Source organism: Schistocerca gregaria, chromosome 1, assembly GCF_023897955.1.
Source record: "Schistocerca gregaria isolate iqSchGreg1 chromosome 1, iqSchGreg1.2, whole genome shotgun sequence".
NCBI lineage: Eukaryota > Metazoa > Arthropoda > Insecta > Orthoptera > Acrididae > Schistocerca > Schistocerca gregaria.
The window spans coordinates 574,023,428-574,045,504 of NC_064920.1; the positions used below are offsets into that span (position 1 = coordinate 574,023,428).

The window sequence follows — 22,077 nt, forward strand, 5'->3', positions numbered from 1 at the left end:
AAATGAAGAAACCTTCAATGAATGTAACAAAGAGAATACTTATCCTATGTTACGATTAGGCAGAACTAAAGTAAAAGGAGCAGTATCTGGTAAAGGAGTAGATGTAAAATTACAGACACACTTATCATTTTGTATTGCAGGTCATACGTTCCACTCAAATTTTTGGATTGTTCCTTTATTGACAACAGACGTTATTTTAGGTACGAATTTTTTGGTACAACACGACGCAATTATTGACTTTCAAAATTCCTATTTAATGTTGAAGGATGAGAATGTACAACTGGCATTAGATTTTCAGCACTCTTTATCTGCAGAAAGACAAACAATTAATCGGACAGAGGTCATTTCTGCATCACGTAACATAGACTGCCATTCCACATTGTTCACAGATACGTTCGTACACAACTATAATATACCAGACGAAGCCGACTATGACGTTATGCAAATGATTTCTGATAAAGTTAAACAGAGCAGCGCAAATACAGATTACGAACGTACGCAACTACGCAAAATTCTTTTACAGCAAGCTCCAGTTTTTGACAACATCCCTGGTACTATGTCCGGTTTCATGTATGAATTTCAAGTTTAACAGCACGACACGTTTATCGCCAAACATTATCCCATACCGTATATTCACAGAGAACAGGTTAAGAAAGAATTGCAAGCTATGCTTGACCAAGGTATTATTGAGCCGGCAGTTAGTCCGTACATAAACCCGCTCCATATTGTTAAGAAAAAGGATGGCTCACTTCGCCTCGTACTTGATTCGCGTCACATCAATGACATTATTATTAATGAAACAGATCGCCCACAAACACTAGAAGAACTTCTACAGAAATTTCATGGCACTGCTATTTATTCCACATTAGATTTGAGATCGGGATTTTGGCAAATTCAGCTCCATCCGAACTGCAGAAAGTACACAGCATTTCTCTGTTTTGGTGACTGTTATCAATTTTGCAAATTACCGTTCGGTTTAACAACTTTTCAGCAGCATTTATTCGCGGTTTGAATACTATACTTCCGACAGAACTTAAAGACAGAATCACAACGTATGTAGACGACATTCTTATTGCAGAAGCTAACTGGTCTGAACTCAATTTGATTCTGGAACAACTGTTGCAAACTTTTCGTGCACAAGGACTTACAGTTAATCTTAGCAAATCACACTTTGGCAAAACTTCTATAAAATTTCTTGGAGATGTAATTTCAGCAGAAGGCATAGCGCCTGACCCGGAAAAACTTCAAGCTTTACGTGACATTACTGTTCCAACGACGAAGAAACAACTACGCAGCTTTCTGGGTTTAATTAACTTTTTCCGCAAATTTATTCATTACTCTGCTTTAGACACACCTAGATTATGCCAACTGAGGGTAAAAACACTATTTGGTCCTGGGATAGCCAAGCGCAGTCAGAATTTGTCAATCTGAAACAAGCTTTGTTGAATGCACCACTTTTATCGCACCCAGATCTCACTAGAAATTTTTCCATTGCCACCGACAGTTCTAACACAGTTTTAGGCGTACACATTTTTCAGGAAATTGAAGAAGACGGTAATACAGTAATTAAAAACATCGCTTTTGCAAGTCGCGTTCTGTCACCTGCTGAACGCAATTATTCTGTTACAGAACTTGAAACATTATGTGTTGTATGGGCATTTACCCGATTTAGGCATTTTCTTTATGGAAGACATACAACTGTTTACACAGACCATAGAGCTATCCAGTTTTTACTTTCCGCTAAATTTACACGTGACAGATTAAGCAGATGGAAACTGTATTTACAGGAATTTAATTTTACAATTGTTCACATTCCCGGTACACAAAATATTGTAGCAGACGCACTATCCCGTTCTCTCTGCAACAATCAGCAAGACATCGCAACCAACTTCTGCCAAGCAAATTCTAGCGTCATGTATATTCAACATGTCGCATTTGAAAATTTTATTTCATCGTCATTACGAGACATAGCACAAGAGCAGAGCAAAGACAACGTGTGGAAAGAAATTAAACGCCTTTGGCAAGATAAAAATAATGTTACCATTAGAAACCATTATACTGTACGCAAGAATATTCTGTTCCGCCGCTCTCACCCTGACGGCAACAACTGGTTACTATGCATCCTGACGAACTTGTTAACAAATTAATTTGGTATATTCATTTAAGTTACGCACATTATGGAGCCAGAAAATGTTTCCTTATACTGAGACAGAACTGTTATTTTGCCAACATGGAGAAACGTATTCGACGAGTTGTAGCGTCATGTAAAATCTGCCAGAAAGCTAAATCAGACACGACTTCACATATTCCTCCGTTACATCCCATTGTACCTGTTAAATTGAGACACATGGCCGCTGTAGACATTTCTGGTCCGATTCGAAGAACTAATAGAGGTTTTTGCTACATCTTTGTCGCTGTTGAACTCACTTCGAAATTTGTTACCTTCACTCCGTTGCGCAAAGCTACTGACAAATCTATTTCGAATGCATTTGTAAAACATTTTTATTTCATGTAGGGCATGTATTGACAGTAGTTTCCGACAATGGACCACAATTTTGATATGCGATATGGACACGTATGTTACGAGCTAGAAACTTTTCTCCGATCTATATATGCAAGTATCACGCTTCTTCGAACCCTTGTGAACGACTGATGAAAGAAATTGGTAAACTGTGTAGAATGTACTGCCATAAAAGACATATTGATTGGGATACACACATACACTCATTCCAGGATGTAATTAACTCCATACCAAATGAATCCACTATGCTATCTCCGACTGTTATATTGAAAAATGTTGAACCACCTAACAAAATTAAAGAATTAGTATCCTTTCCTACATCTCGTCGACTACGCCACCATGAAATAATTGCGCTCAACAACATCAAACGTGCCGCAGAGCGCCGGAGACGACAGCAAAAACAGGTTTGTACATGCCGTGATTTTCACATAGGACAGAAGATATTAGTACGTACACACTATTTATCCAACAGAGGAAAGAATAGATGCAGTAAATTTGAACTTCTATACGCAGGTCCATACAGAATTCGCAGCATTCCTCATCCCAATGTGGTACATGTTGAAACTTTGAGAGCCAGAAAAAGCAAGGGCAATCACCATATTTCCAATATTAAACCCTTTATTGAATGAACATACTTTACGATTTATCACACTGTACCGCCATTTCCTGATATTTATATGAGCACTCACGCTATGATATTTATGTGGCTATTTACTGATGATTATCATATTTTTTTTCCTGGCAAGTGCCCGGCAAGGTAAGGTTAGCAGGTCGCTCCTCTTGTCGTTATATATCAGACCGTGCAAATTTTCGATTTTGTGTGTGTATGATTGTTTTCCTGTCGAAAGTAGAATTTTTGTCTGTATGCACTACGAAATGTTTAAGATGTAACAAACACCAGTTGACAATGACGTTTTGCATTATGTTATCTCAACATCTTGACTATTTTACATTTTTTGCTACTACATTATGATACTGTGTGCACATTTTTTGCACTTGAAAACTGTCTATGTTTTTGACCTAATAACTTTTTCTGTCATGCTATGCAGTATGCTTAATTATATCACTAGAAAAAAGTTTTTTTTTATTTTGACTGTTCTACATTTTTGCTACTACATTATGATACTGTGTACATTTTTTGCACTTAAAACCTGTCTATGTTTTTGACCTAATGTGTTTTCTGTCATGCTATGCTGTATGCTTAATTATATTACTAGAAACAAGTTTTTATTTAATGGGTATATGAATTAAATGCAAGATATTAATCCATATTCATCATTTTTCAGAAAGCGATACCGTGTAAAAGAAATGAATTAAACAACCACAGTGGTTTACTATGAAATGGAAATTTTACCATCAGAATGAAGGAAAGAAAATGCAATATCTTGTCATGAAGAGTAAATGGATCAGAATTAACAAGCATTAACCAGAATATACTATACACATCGTATGATAGCAGTCTTGACTAATTATTTTTCTTTCAGAATACAAGGCGATTGATGCAGACTGTCAGACAGAACTACAGATGCTAACTTTAGTGATGAAATATGCTAGAAGTAAGAAACTCTATACTACATGAAGTAATGAATGATAATGAATAGTTGTATGAAGTAAATGGTTATATGAATATGCATAATGAAGTGTCTATTTTTTGCAGATGGTAATAAATGATGATGAATAGTTATATGAAGAATATGGTAATATGAATAATGAAGTTTTTCTTTGCAGGTAGTTATAGTGATGAAGTTATGATATTATGAATATGAAGTTTTTCTTTGCAGATGATGATAACAGTTACTGTTAGTTAAGAAATGCTAAGTCGTTATTTAAGTACACTCCTGGAAATTGAAATAAGAACACCGTGAATTCATTGTCCCAGGAAGGGGTAACTTTATTGACACATTCCTGGGGTCAGATACATCACATGATCACACTGACAGAACCACAGGCACATAGACACAGGCAACAGAGCATGCACAATGTCGGCACTAGTACAGTGTATATCCACCTTTCGCAGCAATGCAGGCTGCTATTCTCCCATGGAGACGATCGTAGAGATGCTCGATGTAGTCCTGTGGAACGGCTTGCCATGCCATTTCCACCTGGCGCCTCAGTTGTACCAGCGTTCGTGCTGGACGTGCTGACCGCGTGAGACGACACTTCATCCAGTCCCAAACATGCTCAATGGGGCACAGATCCGGAGATCTTGCTGGCCAGGGTAGTTGACTTACACCTTCTAGAGCACGTTGGGTGGCACGGGATACATGCGGACGTGCATTGTCCTGTTGGAACAGCAAGTTCCCTTGCCGGTCTAGGAATGGTAGAACGGTGGGTTCGATGACGGTTTGGATGTACCGTGCACTATTCAGTGTCACCTCGACGATCACCAGAGGTGTACGGCCAGTGTAGGAGATCGCTCCCCACACCATGATGCCGGGTGTTGGCCCTGTGTGCCTCGGTCGTATGCAGTCCTGATTGTGGCACTCACCTGCACGGCGCCAAACACGCATACGACCATCATTGGCACCAAGGCAGAAGCGACTCTCATCGCTGAAGACGACACGTCTCCATTCGTCCCTCCATTCACGCCTGTCGCGACGCCACTGGAGGCGGGCTGCACGATGTTGGAGCGTGAGCGGAAGACGGCCTAACGGTGTGCAGGACCGTAGCCCAGCTTCATGGAGAAGGTTGCGAATGGTCCTCGCCGATACCCCAGGAGCAACAGTGTCCCTAATTTGCTGGGAAGTGGCGGTGCGGTCCCCTACGGCACTGCGTAAGATCCTACGGTCTTGGCGTGCATCCGTGCGTCGCTGCGGTCCGGTCCCAGGTCAACGGGGCACGTGCACCTTCCGCCGACCACTGGCGACAACATCGATGTTCTGTGGAGACCTCACGCCGCACGTGTTGAGCATTTCGGCGGTACGTCCACCCGGCCTCCCGCATGACCACTATACGCCCTCGCTCAAAGTCCGTCAACTGCACATACGGTTCACGTCCACGCTGTCGCGGCATGCTACCAGTGTTAAAGACTGCGATGGAGCTCCGTATGTCGCGGCAAACTGGCTGACACTGACGGCGGCGGTGCACAAATGCTGCGCAGCTAGCGCCATTCGACGGCCAACACCGCGGTTCCTGGTGTGTCCGCTGTGCCGTGCGTGTGATCATTGCTTGTACAGCCCTCTCGCAGTGTCCGGAGCAAGTATGGTGGGTCTGACACACCGGTGTCAATGTGTTCTTTTTTCCATTTCCAGGAGTGTATCTGTTGCAGTTCCTTTTGACAGTATGTCTTATGTCGCATAGTATAATGACTGAATGTTTTGGGAAAGACAGCTAGAGTACATACGTATTAAGTACACGTTTCATTACCTGTTAATTCGAAGTTTTCTACTTTTCAGCATAATATGCATTTCTTCTTTCAACTCAATAATCCTTTTTGTATTTTTTCCAGGATAAGCTTTTCATGATACTTACTAAACCTGTTACTTATTAAACTGTTCTAGTACTTGCATTTTTTTTTATCCAGTGGCGTCTATCATTAATGAATGTGATCACATATACTGTACTTGTTTCATAACCTTGCTACAGCTGACTCATGACTCATGACGTTAATAATCCTTATTTCCTGCAATAAGTCAAAAGCAAATATTTTCATGCCCCAGCAATTAATTATCGATGCCAGTGCAATGCATTGCTATAAAAAAAATTATTATTACGAGTCCCAACTATTACCAGTATACAACTAAATAATGCTACCAGTTTAAGATATATTTTTTATTCCTAAAGATTATGCAAATTTTCTGTGTATTGATTCCATTATATCTTATGTATTATTGGACTACCGACCTTGAGTAATAGTTCCAATGTGTTACATTTTAAATATGTTTTATGTCACCTACATAATATCGTATATAAAGACCAGTAACTTGATGCTACACTCAGTAACTCCTGTTTTAAATTATGACTTGTGATTAACACTGAATAATGTTTTGTAACTAGCCAAGGAATGTCAGTAACTTAATAGCTCCTGTTTTAAATGATGACTTGTGAATTACACTGAATAATGTTTTGTAACACTATATGAATACTTTGTAATTGGCCAATGAATGCCACTGATTGACTTGTGAATAACACTGAATAATGTTTTGTAACACTATATGAATACTTTGTAACTGGCCAATGAATGCCACCGATTGACTTGTGAATAACATTGAATAATGTTTTGTAACACTATATGAATACTTTGTAACTGGCCAATGAATGCCACTGATTCAGTCAGATGTGTTATGAATAGTGTTTCGTAATACTGATTATTGTTCATATCGGTTGATACACTAATGTAATTCTATGATGACTAGCATAAGACTTAATGTGTCCTTCACCTTCTGACCTAATTACTGCAATATCCGTTTATCCTGTCCATCCTCATGATCATGGAGCACTATATAGGTTTTTGCATTAATTCTACGTTGCTGTAAGAGTATGGATTCTACAAGAATATGGTGTTGACATATCAAGCTGTCCACAACCTTGAACGATGGAGATGTTATTATGGTCCCACTGTTTGGTGTACCTAATGTACTACCAAAATGATAACATTGAATATTAATACAACATTTCAGTGTCTTGGTCACACTGATAAATACTTCAGGGAAGAGAACTTCAGATTGTCTCACTTGGTGTTGTGCTTCTGTAGAAAGATATGGACTTTCAGTGCAGCTACGTGCAACCTACTGTGCTACAACCATGATGCAATCCTTCCCATTCCTTTCCTAGTTCCTGTAAAATACAGTAGTAAAGGCTTATACAGTGCATTTAAATTCTTGTAAAATGATGTTTTGTACTCAGTGCGTGTGCACTCTTTTGTTAATATATTTTGTACTCATTGCGCATATACTTTGTCATTTCTGAATATGTTTTGTACTCAGTGCATGTGCACTCTAATTTCTTAATATGTTCTCCACTTATCAATGATGTATATACTCTGTGATTGTAGCCTTAGTAAACTAAATAGATTATAGAAAAATTTGTTGCTCATGGCAAGTCCAATTGACTCACCATCGACGCCAAATTTTTGCCCCCAGTGGAAGGTTATGTAAGAGGTCCATAATTAAAGAATTTGTTGCTAGCGCACTCAAGCTGATGTAATTTCGATGTATTGCTCACGCGCTGCCTGCGATATGTAAGCTAGAAGAGAATCTGAGACCAAAGAGTAGTATTGACTGCAGTAGGAACTGTGTAGCAGTAGCAGTTAGTTGTTGCTAGTGAGCAGTCGTGTCTGGTGTATCGTGTTGGCTGGGCCGGTCGTGTGCAGCGATGGCAGAGCCTGAGCGTTATAGGATAAGGTACAAGCAGCCTCGCCAATATGTAGTATTGTTAATCAAGTCCCATGTAAATGTTTAAAAAAAATCTGTTAATAATAATCTTTCTCATAAAAAGTAACTTTTGACATTAATCTCAATTTAAACAATTCAATAATTTCTCCAATCCTTGGCCATCCCGATTATTGAAAAGGAAAATCAGTTCTTCCCTTTTATATAAGACAAATCTATCGGTCAGCATTGCACTTAGCTGCGCCAGGACATTTGTTATAGGAGCAGATATATACGCGTTATCCGGCGACCTAATTAAGGTAAGGTTTTTCAGCTTATTCAGAGTGATGTATCAGGGCCATGACGCAGCATTGCTGACGTCCAAAATTTACCAGGTTAATTTGACTGTTAATTATTGAAAGGTTATAGGTTTGTCACATTGTATTATATTTTCACTGTTGGGTGGTTACACTAAATGAGAATATTATTCATATTATTTTATTTTATATTTTGTGGGGAGGTTACAAACTTCCTGGCAAATTAAAACTGTGTGCCGGACCGAGACTCGAACTCGGGACCTTTGCCTTTTGCGGGCAAGTGCTCTACAAACTGAGCTACCCAAGCACAGATCGAGTCGGGCACACAGTTTTAATCTGCCAGGAAGTTTCATATCAGCGCAGAGTGAAAATCGCATTCTGGAAACATCCCCCAGGCTGTGGCTAAGCCATGTCTCCGCAATATCCTTTCTTTCAGGAGTGCTAGTTCTGCAGGGTTCGCAGGAGAGCTTTTTGTAAAGTTTGGAAGGTAGGAGACGAGATACTGGCAGAAGTAAAGCTGTGAGGACGGGGCGTGAGTTGTGATTGGTAGAGCACTTGCCCGCGAAAGGCAAAGGTCTCGAGTTCGAGTCTCGGTCCGGCACACATTAATACATGGGAGAAGATACATGGCGACAGATGTGGATACACCTACGTCACGAGTCACTCTGCAAGTCGACTCGATCGCATTTACGTAACACGTCGTCTCGAACCTGCGATCCTCAATGTGGAATTGTGGCCTGTCGCCTTTTCAGATCACATAGCATATATATGCACGGTCTACTTGAGTCGTCAACAAGTGTGGAGGAGTCGCAGTGTTTGGAAACTGAATACAGCACACCACAGGGAACCTGAGTGCAGACGCTTAGTCGAAGACACTTGGCACGTGTGTGAACGACGCCTCCCGATATATCCGACGACGTTGTAGTGGTGGCTGGAATGCGTTAATTGCATACCGAAGAGAGCAGATAATGTGGAGGCGACACACGATGGAATTTTATTTCACGATGCTCCGCGAACTTTCCGTACAAGCACCTTCACAGGAGCGTCGTGTCGGTATAAAACGAGCACAGTCCCAAATAATTTCCATAACGCGCCGCCGTCTGGAGGGGTCGCAATCCGTGCAAGGGCCTTTGAACGAGTCCGTGTAGAATCACCGTCGATGTATCACGTTATCAGAGAAAAACAACGTAGCCGCAGAACCTTAATACAGAGGGTCGTATTGCCAGATGGTCGCCCCACGACAACGCAAAAAGATATTGCCAACGCTTTTGTGGAGCACTACGATCATCTCTATGAAGAAGCGGAACACGATCAGGCAGCCTTTCATGAGGTCCGACGAACGCTCCCCGCGTGTCTCGACGAGTCGGCCAACCTGGAGTTAACAAGTGAAATCACAGTTGACGACGTAATGGAAGCGACTGATAAGGGAGCGTCGCACAAATCGCCGGGGCCCGACGGGTTTCCGTTAGAGTTCTATCGTACATTTAAAGATCTCATGACTCCACGATGGACTGCCATATACTGCGAATTGATGTCTCCCAACGTGCCTCTTCCGCCCTCCTTCGTGGAAGGAATGATCATCCCCATTCACAAACCATCTGGCGGCACAGGGATACAGGCCTACCGGCCACTGACCCTTCTTAATTGCGACTACAAGATCTACGCCAGGATACTTGCAGCACGCTTTAAACGCGTAATACGCCAAGTGATTTCACTCGACCATCGCTTGCCCATATGCGAACCTTTTTTGTGGAACACAGTTATGTACACATGGAACTACCGACTACCAGGACGGCAACGGCACTTGATATATATCACATCTTGACTCAACGACGGCCGAATAATGCCGTAGAGCGCCGCCAACCAACAATTACGTGGTCAGTGGTATTGCGTACAGTGCACCATCCACATCTTGATACGGGAACGCGCGCACTGTGGTATCAGGTGATAAATGGGAAATACGTGACTCGTTCCAGTGTACAGTCTCTTTTCATTTCTTTCTTGTTATTCTTATTATTTGTCAGGCATGGAGAGGTAGAGCTGGGCTACATGGGTCTTTCCCTTGGCTCAGAGGATGAGGTACAATAAAACATCCCTTACTCCAAGAGTTATTTATTGACAAACATTTCCTTGACAACAGTGCATTCAGCGGACTTCAACCGGTTTACTTTACTCGCTTGGTTCAGTGCTTCCGTAGCAACACGGCGTAGTGGCCTCGGTGCTGGCGGCGGCGGGAGATGCTAACGTAGACTGCAAGGAATGGCCCAGAAAAAACAGCTGACGACGGCCGCACGTGGCGAGCGCTGCTTACGCGCCAAGACTGTGTGCCGGCGAGTGTACTGGCTTGCAATTCCGGGCGGCTGGCCGGCCATTGATATGACGAAAGTTGCCCCGTGCTAGGAGCGAACCCGTATTCTGATTCGGCGGCTCTGGGCGGCATCCATTGAACTGGAGTTCTTCCCAATTCACGGGTGACTTCACTGGTTCGGCCGCATCCCTTGGTCCGAACCAGTCACCCGGGTTATTCACTATACGTCTTCCTCCGTTGCTATTGGTGAGACTTCGACTTTAATGACTTGACTCAGAACGAAGACTCGACTTCTGTGACTTACTGGCGAAGGGACGACATCTTCTTCTTTCTTCGTAAGTCGTGGAAACTAGACGCTGCTATCAGGTTCGATGCTGTCCTATGACCTCCATAGCTGCCGCTTCTTCTTCATGCGTACCGTCGGGAGTACATCAGCACGCCCAGCAAACGTCACGAGGCTTCCGGAACATGACAAGCGTACTCCATAAGTTGACCAGCACTTCCAGCAGACTTCGAGCAGACTCCCAGCAGACTTCAGAAGAAGCTGCAAACTTCGAGAGGGAGGTGCCTCTTTCCGGGGTATTTACACTCCTGGAAACTGAAATAAGAACACCGTGAATTCATTGTCCCAGGAAGGGGAAGCTTTATTGACACATTCCTGGGGTCAGATACATCACATGATCACACTGACAGAACCACAGGCACATAGACACAGGCAACAGAGCATGCACAATGTCGGCACTAGTACAGTGTATATCCACCTTTCGCAGCAATGCAGGCTGCTATTCTCCCATGGAGACGATCGTAGAGATGCTGGACGTAGTCCTGTGGAAAGGCTTGCCATGCCATTTCCACCTGGCGCCTCAGTTGTACCAGCGTTCGTGCTGGACGTGCTGACCGCGTGAGACGACGCTTCATCCAGTCACAAACATGCTCAATGGGGGACAGATCCGGAGATCTTGCTGGCCAGGGTAGTTGACTTACACCTTCTAGAGCACGTTGGGTGGCACGGGATACATGCGGACGTGCATTGTCCTGTTGGAACAGCAAGTTCCCTTGCCGGTCTAGGAATGGTAGAACGATGGGTTGGATGACGGTCTGGATGTACCGTGCACTATTCAGTGTCACCTCGACGATCACCAGAGGTGTACGGCCAGTGTAGGAGATCGCTCCCCACACCATGATGCCGGGTGTTGGCCCCGTGTGCCTCGGTCGTATGCAGTCCTGATTGTGGCGCTCACCTGCACGGCGCCAAACACGCATACGACCATCATTGGCACCAAGGCAGAAGCGACTCTCATCGCTGAAGACGACACGTCTCCATTCGTCCCTCCATTCACGCCTGCCGCGACACCACTGGAGGCGGGCTGCACGATGTTGGGGCGTGAGCGGAAGACGGCCTAACGGTGTGCGGGACCGTAGCCCAGCTTCATGGAGACGGTTGCGAATGGTCCTCGCCGTTACCCCAGGAGCAACAGTGTCCCTAATTTGCTGGGAAGTGGCGGTGCGGTCCCCTACGGCACTGCGTAAGATCCTACGGTCTTGGCGTGCATCCGTGCGTCGCTGCGGTCCGGTCCCAGGTCGACGGGCACGTGCACCTTCCGCCGACCACTGGCGACAACATCGATGTACTGTGGAGACCTCACGCCCCACGTGTTGAGCAATTCGGCGGTACGTCCACCCGGCCTCCCGCATGCCCACTATACGCCCTCGCTCAAAGTCCGTCAATTGCACATACGGTTCACGTCCACGCTGTCGCGGCATGCTACCAGTGTTAAAGACTGCGATGGAGCTCCGTATGCCACGGCAAACTGGCTGACACTGACGGCGGCGGTGCACAAATGCTGCGCAGCTAGCGCCATTCGACGGCCAACACCGCGGTTCCTGGTGTATCCGCTGTGCCGTGCGTGTGATCATTGCTTGTACAGCCCTCTCGCAGTGTCCGGAGCAAGTATGGTGGGTTTGACACACCTTTGTCAATGTGTTCTTTTTTCCATTTCCAGGAGTGTATTTCGTGTTCCTGCTGACGGCGTGACGTTTGTAGCACAGTGACTGACCTCTGTGATTCGATGCTAGAAGGTTCCCTCGTGTATCGTACACGTGACTTATGCTGGCTCCTGATCCGTCTGCCCTGCTTCCCAGCGGGGCGGGCAATGTCCTCCGGACGACGCCCCCAGTAGACTGCTGACTGATTGGTTCGCATACCCGATCGGCCGATTACCTCTCCGCGGTCCTGCTCCATTTCCGTGTCTCTGCTAGCGTACTTGAGAACTGTAACTTCCTTCACCAAGTCTTTACTTAATTTTATAACTAATATTTACACATACGATCACTACACATATTACACCAGGTTGCATACAATTCATATGGCGGACGAGCCACTGTGTCCGCAGTGCATTGTTGTAGACAAAGAGGAGCATCGCCTGGTATGCGGTCCTTCGGCGGACGTATGGTGTTTGGTCACAAAAACGATCGCCTTCCTCCTTCGGGTGGGGCCGCAAACAGTAGAACCACGCACATTACTTCTCTCAGATAGGACATATTATCCCCGAACAAAGACAAACGCAGTGACTTGGATTCGAGGTTTGACTGTGCGTTATCTTTTCCGAGACGGCAGTAAGAATGTGCTTGACTTCTGGGCCTTACTACAGGAACATTACTCACAGCTTATGAGACATCCGAGATATCGAACATATTACACAAATTTTTTAGGGAGTGCCTTGCTTAATCCCCCACCCAGTTGGGGTGTCCCGGGTTGGAGAATGTAATTATTGTCTATAAGTATCAAAACAAGAAAGGATAAGGACAGTGGAGTGGATCCACAAACACACGTGAGGACGTACCCGACACCAACGCGAGTTATGACGGGATTCGCGAGGTACGCGCCTGAAAGAGGAACGTAGACCGTTGTTGTTTTGTCCTGACAGAAGCAGGATTTTTTTAACTATTATGTAAAAAAAAATGTCCACTTATTTGCGTTTCCCAGAAAATTTTATTTGATAAAGTCATCTTCTTATATATTTAAAAAAATGCTAGAAGCAGTTTATGTTTGTTATTGTTATACCATTCAGCAAAAAAAAAAAAAAAAAAAAAACTGCTGGTCGCCGAAGTCGCGTCAGATTGAACAACCGCCAGCCGGCGAACGGTCTGCCGACGAGGGACCCTTTTTTTAAAAAAAAAAAAGAAAAAGAAAGAAGAAGAAGAAAAATTGGTAGAGCACTTGCCCGCGAAAGGCAATGGTCTCGAGTTCGAGTCTCGGTCGGGCACACAGTTTTAATCTGCCAGGAAGTTTCATATCAGCGCACACTCCGCTGCAGGGTGAAAATCTCATTCTGGGAATATTAATGCTAATATTTCGATATTTCTACTTTCATTACAAATGGCCACTATTGTGTTAGCTGTATTTTGAGATGGACACAAATACACACATTCAATTTAGCACAATCGAAATGTGTCTAGGTTCTGTCTTTGTTTCGTATCTTATCGACTACCCCGTCGGGTCCAGGAATAGTTTACTGCCTTCAGATTAAATGACGACGAATCAAACCGTATCACTTATACTTCACTGATTCCTCGCCTTCTTCTTGTGTACACTTGTGACCACCTCCTTTCATTCATTTCGTTACAAGTCATGTGATCGTAGAGCTACTGCGCTTCTTTCACGTTCCCTGCGATAGTATGCAAGCCTCACTCGTCTCTACTGTGGTATCTGTCGACTATAGTTACGCCTTGGTTTTCCTGAGACAGCATCAGTAGGGCGCAAAACTACCGTTCGTTTTGTTATGTACTAAAGAAGGGCATATGGATAATAAACAGTATAGGCCTACAGCTCTCGAAGAGCGCCAACTAAGCCATTATATTTAACAACCTCACGCGATGTACAGTTCACCATCAACCGTGCACAAGGTGTCCATATGACATTCTTGAGAGGTATTATATTGATCCCAAAACATTGGCAGGCTAGTGATCAGAAACTGATTTGAAACTTCCTGGCACATTATAACTGTGTGCCAAACTGGAACCTTTGTTAGAACGTAAAATCAGTTCAAGTTGCAAATTTTTACTTTTTATTCGTTCTACGACTACACTCATGCTCATAAATTAAGGATAATACTGATACATGGTAAAACAACACTCTGGTGGGCGGTTTGCGTGTTTAAATCACCTCGGGGTATGACGATGCGGTGCATATGACCTGCGGTAGTCGCACCGTGGCTCTGGCAGCATTCCACATATGCAGAGATGTGTTGGTGCATGTCAGAGTACGGTGAAGCGAGTAAGTGTGCAGACGTTTTCAGACGTTCTAGTGGTGACTGTGTGTTGAAAATGGCTGAAAGAACACATATTGATGCCGTTATGAGGGGTAGAATACTAGGGCGACTGGAGGCTGGTCAAACAGAGCAGGTCGTAGCATGGGCCCTCCGTGTGTCCACAAAGTGTGATCTCAAGATTATGGCAACGATTCCAGCAGACAGGAAACGTGTCCAGGCACTACAGTACTGGACATCCATTGTGTACAACATCACAAGAAGACCGATATCTCACCATCATTGCCCACAGATGGCCACGGAGTGCTGCAGGTAGCCTTTCTCGGGACCTTGCCGCAGGCACTTGAACAGTTGTCTCCAGACACACAGTCCACAGACGACTGAACAGACATGGTTTATTCACCTGGAGACCTGCAAGGTGCATTCCACTGACCCCCGGTCACAGGAGAGCCCGTAAACCATGGTGTCAAGAACACAGTTCATGGTCATTGGAACAGTTGTCCCAGGTTATGTTCTTGGGCGAATCCAGGTGATTGTCTCTGGGTTTTCATCTGGCGTGAACCAGGAATCGGACATTAACTCTTTAATGTTCTTGAAAGGGACCAGTATGGAGGTCGTGGTTTGATGATGTGGGGTGGGATTATGTTTGGTGCACGTACACCCCTGTATGCCTTTGAGAGAGGTCAGGTGTATTGGAACGTCATTTTGCACCAGTATGTCCGCCTTATACAGGGGTGCAGTGGGTCCCACCTTCCTCCTGATGGATGATAACGCACATACCCCACCGAGCTGCCATCTTGGAGGAGTACCTTGAAACAGAGGATATCAGGCGAATTTAGTGACCTGTCTGTTCTCCAGACCTAAACCCCATCGAGCACTTCTGGGATGCTCTCGGTCGACGTATCGCTGCACGTCTTCAAACCCCTAGGACACTTCAGGAGCTCCGACAGTCACTAGTGCAAGAATGGGAGACTACACCACAGCAACTCCTCGACCACCCGATCCAGAGTATGCCAACACGTTATGCGGCCTATGTACGTGGGCATGGCCATCATATCCCATACTGAGGTCGGGGTACATACGCAGGAAACAGTGGCATTTTGTAGCACATGTGTTTCGGGACGGTTTTCTCAACTTATCGCCATTACTGTGGTCTTACAGATCTGTGTTGTGTGTGTTCCCTATGTGCCTATGCTATTAGTGCCAGTTTTGTGTAGTGCCACATTGTGTGGAACCACGTTCTGAAATTATCCTTAATTTATGAGCATGAGTATAGTATCGGGACGAGACGCATCTTAAAATCGTCATAACATAGTCGAAAATGGCATTTCGAAGAGGTCAAAAATGTTGAATGAACATATACAGTGCACACAGACATTGTCTGTCTGCATGCATTGTAAGTGTTCACTCAACATTTTTGACATCCTCGAAAATATCATTTTTGACTACGTTATGATGATTTTAAAATGGGTTACGGCCCGATACTAGTCATAGAACGAATAAAAAGTAATAATTTGCAACTTGAACTGATTTTTCGTTTTACTGGTTAGCAGAAGTTGCTGGTCCAAACTGCTCCATCATGCTGGAAGTTCTTAGGAACTTCGCTTGTCACATCTGTCGACTGAGCTGTCGAATCACGTTTCACGATCCCACCTCGCAGCTTTACGTCCGTTAGTACCTCATCTGCTACCTTCCAAAATTCACAGAAGTTGTCCTGCATACCTTGAGCGAATAATACTCCCGGCATAATGGTTCAAATGGTTCAAATGGGTCTAGGCACTATGGGACTTAACTTCTGAGGTCAGCAGCCCCCTAGAACTTTGAAACTACGTGAACCTAACTAACCTAAGAACATCACACACATCCATGCCCGAGGCAGGATTCGAACCTGCGACCCTAGCGGTCACACGGTTCCAGACTGTAGCGCCAAGAACCGCTCGGCCACTTCGACAGAACGAAATAATTTCTACAGAAAAAAATGTATTTTATGGATTTCAGTTGAACCACGCCAGTCCTTCACGTTCCCTTGAAACACCGCCTACAGTAAGCTACTATGTCTTCGATTTGATATAATTCTGTCCCAGTTAGCATGTGCACCCTCACTAAAACACAACACCCGCCGAAAAAAGCAGTACAGCATAAACAGCTTTCCGAGACGCAATTTTGTATTCTCTTAGTCGAAATACTGCAATAAATAACTTGGTTAATCACAAAGGATCACCTACTCAGATTTCAAAAATCTACAAAAACACCATTTGTGCTCCAGAGGCCACGCGACCTCTACGTGCTACAAGGGCAGCCGACCGACTCCTCGATTTTACTATCGCCACGAATCTAACATTTTGGTCCTTCAACTAGTCAGCTTTCGTAACATAGAATGGATATTCTCATTGGCAAATTCGCACTCTACTTAATAGAACGTCTCTAAAGGTGCTAGGTCTTGTCAAGACCTACAAAGGTCTGTTTCCACCGGTTTCTGAAAAACACCGACCCTCATAGGAAAATTACTCACTCTTGAATTGAAATAACCTTAGAATACCCCGTCCTTTACCTATTTATGAGGACTAGGGGAAGATTAGCCATATATGTGCTATCGTAAACTGAGTCCTGGGTTCCACACAGACGAGCACACAGATGGGGTTAGCACATCGTTGTTGTTGTTGTTGTGGTCTACAGTTCTGAGACTGGTTTGATGCAGCTCTCCATGCTACTCTATCCTGTGCAAGTTTCTTCATCTCCCAGTACCTACTGCTACCTACAACCTTCTGAATCTGCTTATTGTATTCGTCTCTTGGTCTCCCTCTACGATTTTTACCCTCCACGCTGCCCTCTAATACTAAATTGGTGATCCCTTGATGCTTCAGAACATGTCCTCCCAACCGATCCCTTCTTCTGGTCAAGCCACAAACTTCTCTTCTCCCCAGTCCTATTCAACACTTCCTCATTAGTTATGTGATCTACCCATCTCATCTTCAGCATTCTTCTGTAGCACCACATTTCGAAAGCTTCTATTCTCTTCTTGTTCAAACTATTTATCGTCCATGTTTCACTTTCATACATGGCTACACTCCATACAAATACTTTCAGAAATGACTTCTTGACACTTAAATCTATACTCGATGTTAACAACTTTCTCTTACAAAATTGTTAAGGCTTTCGTGGCCACTTGCTGAAAAACTGCCTATTGGCTTCTGTCCCGGGTTCTTCGGCCGACGTTCATCTAATGATTTTTCTGACGTTTCACCAGCACGAGGGGCTGGCATTGCCAAAGCTTCACCCTCCATTGCCGGTGGTGAACTGGAGCCGAGCTCGCGGGCGCAGACTGTATGTACCTGGCGCGCCAACGTCAGAGGGCTTCTCCGCGGTCATTTCCGGTGAGGTTCTCCTCTTGCTACCTGCGACGGTCGTTCGCTGCAGTACGGGAAGCCAGGAGCCGTTTACCTTAAGGCTTTCCTCTTTCTTGTTCAATCTGTTCGCGTGTTTTTGTATTTCTACAGCTTCTCTGAACAAGCGCGTGTGATAGTGCTTCTCTACAGCCAGAACTTACGTGTCGGCGAATTTTATTACGTGGTCGGTCTCATTCAGTGCGTGCTCTGCCACGGCCGATTTCACTTCTTCAGAAACGCTTTCCTTGCGATTGCCAGTCTACATTTTATATCCTCTCTACTTCGACCATCATCAGTTATTTTGCTCCCCAAATAGAAAAACTCCTTTACTACTTTAAGTGTCTCATTTCCTAATCTAATCCCCTCAGCATCAACCGACTTAATTTGACTACATTCCATTATCCTCGTTCCGCTTTTCCGGATGTTCATTTTATATCCTCCTTTCAAGACACTGTCCATTCCATTCAACTGCTCTTCCAAGTCCTTTGCTGTTTCTGACAGAATTACAGTGTCATCGGCGAACCTCAAAGTTTTTATTTCTTCTCTCTAGATTTTAATACCTACTCCAAATTTTTCTTTTGTTTCCTTTACTGCTTGCTCAATATACAGATTGAATAACATCGGGGAGAGGCTACAACCCTGTCTCACTCCCTTTCCAACCACTGCTTCCCTTTCATGCCCCTCGACTCTTGTAACTGCCATCTGGTTTCTGTACAAATTGTAAATAGCCTTTCGCTCCCTGCATTTTGCCCCTGCCACCTTCAGAATTTGAAAGAGAGTATTCCAGTCAACATAGTCAAAAGCTTTCTCTAAGTCTACAAATGCAAGAAACGTAGATTTACCTTTCCTTAATCTTTCTTCTAAGATATGTCGTAGGGTCAGTATTGCCTCACGTGTTCCAACATTTCTACGGAATCCAAACTGATCTTCCCCGAGGTCGGCTTCTAGAAGTTTTTCCATTCGTTTGTAAAGAATTCGCGTTAGTATTTTGCAGCTGTGACTTATTAAACTGATAGTTCGGTAATTTTCACATCTGTCAACACCTGCTTTCTTTGGGATTGGATTTATTATATTCTTCTTGAAGTCTGAGGGTATTTTGCCTGTCTCATACATCTTGCTCACCAGATGGTAGAGTTTTGTCAGGACTGGCTCCCCCAAGGCCGTCAATAGTTCTAATGGAATGTTGTCTACTCCCGGGTCCTTGTTTCGACTCAGGTCTTTCAGTGCTCTGTCAAACTCTTCACGCAGTATCTTATCTCCCATTTCATCTTCATCTACATCGTCTTCCATTTCCATAATATTTTCCGCAAGTACATCGCTCTTGTATAGACCCTCTATATACTCCTTCCACCTTTGTGCTTTCCCTTCTTTGATTAGAACTGGGTTTCCATCTGAGCTCTTGATATTCTCCAAAGGTCTCTCTAAATTTCCTGAGATAAGCCTCTACATCCTTATATTTGTCCTCTAGCCATCCTTGCTTAGCCATTTTGCACTTCCTGTCGATCTCATTTTTGAGACGTTTTGTCTCCTTCATTTACGGCATTTTTATGTTTTCTCCTTTCATCAGTTAAATACAGTATTTCTTCTGTTACCCAAGGATTTCTACTAGTCCTCGTCTTTTTACCTACTTGATCCTCTGCTGCCTTCACTACTTCATCCCTCAGAGCTACCCATTCTTCTTCTACTGTATTTCTTTCCCCCAATTCCTGTCAATTGTTCCCTTATGCTCTACCTGAAACTCTGTACAACCACTGGTTCTTTCAGTTTATCCAGGTGCCATCTCCTTAAATTCCCACCTTTTTGCAGTTTCTTCAGTTTTAATCTACAGTTCATAACCAATAGACTGTGGTCAGAGCCCACATCTGCACCTGGAAATGTCGTACAATTTAAAACTTGGTTCCTAAATCTCTGTCTTACCATTATATAATCTATCTGATACCTTTTAGAATCTCCAGGGTTCTTCCATGTTGTTTCCTTTTTTTTTTTTTTTTTGTCATCAGTCTACGGACTGGTTTGATGCGGCCCGCCACGAATTCCTTTCCTGTGCTAACCTCTTCATCTCAAGAGTAGCACTTGCAACCTACGTCCTCAATTATTTGCTTGACGTATTCCAATCTCTGTCTTCCTCTACAGTTTTTGCCCTCTACAGCTCCCTCTAGTACCATGGAAGTCATTCCCTCATGTCTTAGCAGATGTCCTATCATCCTGTCCCTTCTCCTTATCAGTGTTTTCCACACATTCCTTTCCTCTCCGATTCTGCGTAGAACCTCCTCATTCCTTACCTTATCAGTTCACCTAATTTTCAACATTCGTCTATAGCACCACATCTCATATGCTTTGATTCTCTTCTGTTCCGGTTTTCCCACAGTCCATGTTTCACTACCATACAATGCTGTACTCCAGACGTACGTCCTCAGAAATTTCTCACTCAAATTAAGGCCGGTATTTGATATTAGTAGATTTCTCTTGGCCAGAAATGCCTTTTTTGCCATAGCGAGTCTGCTTTTGATGTCCTCCTTGCTACGTCAGTCATTGGTTATTTTACTGTCTAGGTAGCAGTATTCCTTAACTTCATTGGCTTCATGACCATGAATCCTGATGTTAAGTTTCTCGCTGTTCTCCTTTCTACTACTTCTCATTACCTTAGTCTTTCTCCGATTAGCTCTCAAACCATAGTGTGTACTCATTAGACTGTTCATTCCGTTCAGCAGATCATTTAATTCTTCTTCACTTTCACTCAGGATAGCAATGTCATCAGCGAATCGTATCATTGATATCCTTTCACCTTGTATTTTAATTCCACTCCTGAACCTTTCCATAATTGCTTCCTCGATGTACAGATTGAAGAGTAGGGGCGAAAGGCTACATCCTTGTATTACTCCCTTCTTAATACGAGCACTTCATTCTTGATCGTCCACTCTTATTATTCCCCCTTGGTTGTTGTACATATTGTATATGACCGGTCTCTCCCTATAGCTCACCCCTACTTTTTTCAGAATCTTGCACAGATTGCACCATTTTATATTGTCGAACGCTTTTTCAAGGTCGACAAATCCTATGAACGTGTATTGATTTTTCTTTAGCCTTGATTCCATTATTAGCCGCAACGTCAGAATTGCCTCTCTCGTGCCTTTACTTTCCCTAAAGCCAAACTGATCGTCACCTAGCGCATTCTCAATTTTCTTTTCCATTCTTCTGTATATTATTCTTGTAAGCAGCTTCGATGCATGAACTGTTAAGCTGATTGTGCGATAATTCTCGCACTTGTCAGCTCTTGCCGTCTTCGGAATTGTGTGGATGATGCTTTTCCGAAAGTCAGATGGTATGTCGCCAGACTCATATATTCTACACACCAACGTGAATAGTCGTTTTGTTGCCACTGCCCCTATTGATTTTAGAAATTCTGATGGAATGTTACCTATCTCTTCTGCCTTATTTGACCGTAAGTTCTCCAAAGCTCTTTTAAATTCCGATTCTAATACTGGATCCCCTATCTCTTCTAAATCGACTTCTGTTTCTTCTTCTATCACATCAGACAAATCTTCACCCTCATAGAGGCTTTCAATGTATTCTTTCCACCTACCTGCTCTCTCCTCTGCATTTAACAGTGGAATTCCCGTTGCACTCGTAATGTTACCACCGTTGCTTTTAATGTCACCAAAGTTTGTTTTGACTTTCCTGTATGCTGAGACTGTCTTTCCGACAATCATATCTTTTGCGATGTCTTCATATTTTTCCTGCAGCCATTTCGTCTTAGCTTTCCTGTACTTCCTATTTATTTCGTTCCTCAGCGACTTGTATTTCTGTATTCCTGATTTTCCCGGAACATGTTTGTACTTCCTCCTTTCATCAATCAACTGAAGTATTTCTTCTGTTACCGATGGTTTCTTCGCAGCTACCTTCTTTGTACCTATGTTTTCCTTCCCAACTTCTGTGATGGCCCTTTTTAGAGATGTCCATTCCTCTTC

At 43.7% G+C, this 22,077-nt stretch overlaps 1 protein-coding gene across 3 annotated transcripts in view; it reads right to left on the reverse strand.

Annotated features, from left to right (window-relative positions):
* The window catches only part of LOC126356585 (vesicular acetylcholine transporter-like), an 886,345-nt gene that overhangs the window by 280,205 nt on the left and 584,063 nt on the right, over positions 1–22,077 (reverse strand). The gene's annotated exons all lie outside the window — the stretch shown is intronic.